Genomic DNA, 2,269 nt, shown 5'->3' with positions numbered 1-2,269 from the left:
ATAAGTTGTCATATTAAGATAAGTGGCAACGCAGGCTGCAGTTGACCTACAGGGGGGATACTCATCGGACTTCGGTGCGGTTCACATCACAGTGCAGTCATTTGGTTTTTGAGAGTGCCATAAAACACACTTAAAGAGAACGAGAAAGGAGTTCATTGCATTCATGGCTGGTGGTTAGAAGATGAACTAGAGACAAAAGCAGAAAGGTTATAGGATGGACTGGGAGGTCAAGTAGACAGTCCGAAGGCACCGACAGTGCAGTACATGGTCTTATTCTCCCATTGCACAGTGTAGCTCCCATCAGTAGAGCTGTCCCAGAAGCAGGAACTTGCCATGTGTGATCCAGCTCCATTCTTTTGTGTAATTACACAGGTCACCATGTATTTAAATTGTCTTCCCAGCTTGGTGAGTTGGCTTAAAATTTGTTCCACGTTTGTGGTCCACTGGTTCACTTTGCTGTGTTGACAAACATTACCACCAATGGTGAATTTTTTTTTTTTTTTTTTTTTTTTTGAGACAGAGTCTTGCTCTGTCACCGAGGCTGGAATGCAATGGCGCAATCTCAGCTCACTGCAACCTCCGCCTCCCGGGTTCAAGCGATTCTCCTGCCTCAGCCTCCCTATGAGTAGCTGGGACTACAAGCTCCTGCCACCACACCCGGCTAATTTTTGTATTTTTAGTAGAGACGGAGTTTCACCATCTTGGCCAGGCTGGTCTCGAACTCCTCACCTTGTGATCCGCCTGCCTTGGCCTCCCAACGTGCTGGGATTACAGGCGAGAGCCACCGCGCCCGGCCCCAATTATCCTTTCTATAGCCTTTTTTACAATGTTGCTCACTTCAACAATAAAGGCAGTCTCCTCTGCAGCCTCGTAGTGGCCCATCTTTCCTCCAGGGAATAGCCTCCGCCTCCTGGAGTGGTGCGACGCAAGCACACTCAGGCCCCGCCCCACATGCGCCACGCCTCTCTCCATAGCCGGGCATGCACAGACGGGCACGGCCCACCCACACCCAGTTTCGGGGGCCTGCGGCCCCACCCACCCCCAACTCTTTTTTTTCACTTGTGTTACATTTATTCATCTCAATTCATCCTTAGAGCAAAACTCTGCAGTGGGTGCTGCTTTTTTTTTTTTTTTTCCGAGGAAGTCTCGCTCTTGTCCCCCAGGCTGGAGTACAATTGCCCAATCTTGGCTCGCTGCAACCCCCGCCTCCTGGGTTCAAGCGATTCTCCTGCCTCAGGCTCCTGAGTAGCTGGGATTACAGGCTTCTGCCACCACGCCCGGCTAACTTTTGTATTATTTTATTTTATTTTATTTTATTTTATATTTTTTGAGACGGAGTCTCGCTCTGTCGCCCAGGCTGGAGTGCAGTGGCCGGATCTCAGCTCACTGCAAGCTCCGCCTCCCAGGTTCACGCCATTCTCCTGCCTCAGCCTTCCGAGTGGCTGATATTACAGGCATGTGCCACCACACCAGGCTATTTTGTATTTTTTAGTAGAGACAGGGTTTCACCATGTTGGCCAGGCAGGTCTCGAACTCTTGACCTCAGGTGATCCGCCCGCCTCGGCCTCCCAAAGTGCTGGGATTACAGGCGTGAGCCACCAAGCTGGGCCAGTGGGTGCTATTTATCTCCACTTTGGAAATGAGTGTAGCAGAGAAAGATGACTAAGATTTACAAAGTGTTGAGAATCCAGCCTGGCTAGGGGATGCTAAGCAGAGCAGGGCCTTATGGCCCCAGGAGACCTGGTTCCAGTTGGGTTCTTTCCTAAACCACAAACCCAACAAAAGCAGCGTATCCTCTAGGATAAATACCCACAAAGGCCCAGGGAAAATGTTCCAGGTGGTCAAGAACTCAATTCCTAATGAAAGCTTGGTAAATGAACTATGCCTCGGTCTGTTCATCCAGAAATAGGGTTAATATTTTACTACTGGCAGGGTACAGTGGCTCACACCTGTAATCCCAACACTTTGGAAGGACAACACAGGAGGATGGCTTAAACCCAGGAGGAGTTAGAGACCAGCCTGAGCAACATTGTGAGACTCCATCTCAACAATCAGTCAATCCATAGCCGGGAATGGTGGTACATGCCCTGTAGTCCCAGCCACTGGGGAGGCTCAGGCGGGAGGACCCCTTGAGCCTGGGGGGATGAGGCTGCAGTGAGCCATGACTGTGCCACTATGCTCCAGCCTGGGCAACAGAGCGAGAGTCTGTTGTCCCTTAGAAGTTTGTTTACCACATAGCACTGAGCAAGCCACACCAGTACTCTCCTGA

The 2,269-nt window shown here is 50.6% G+C and overlaps 1 pseudogene; it reads right to left on the bottom strand.

Moving 5' to 3' along the window:
• Window positions 1–238: 238 nt before the first annotated feature.
• On the bottom strand, window positions 239–882 carry LOC105545059 (annotated as a pseudogene).
• Between the last annotated feature and the right edge of the window lie 1,387 nt (window positions 883–2,269).

The sequence above is a fragment of the Mandrillus leucophaeus genome, unplaced genomic scaffold, assembly GCF_000951045.1.
Source record: "Mandrillus leucophaeus isolate KB7577 unplaced genomic scaffold, Mleu.le_1.0 Scaffold317, whole genome shotgun sequence".
Lineage (NCBI taxonomy): Eukaryota > Metazoa > Chordata > Mammalia > Primates > Cercopithecidae > Mandrillus > Mandrillus leucophaeus.
Note: the sequence above shows the minus strand (reverse complement) of the source record. Positions and strands in the feature narration are given on the sequence as shown.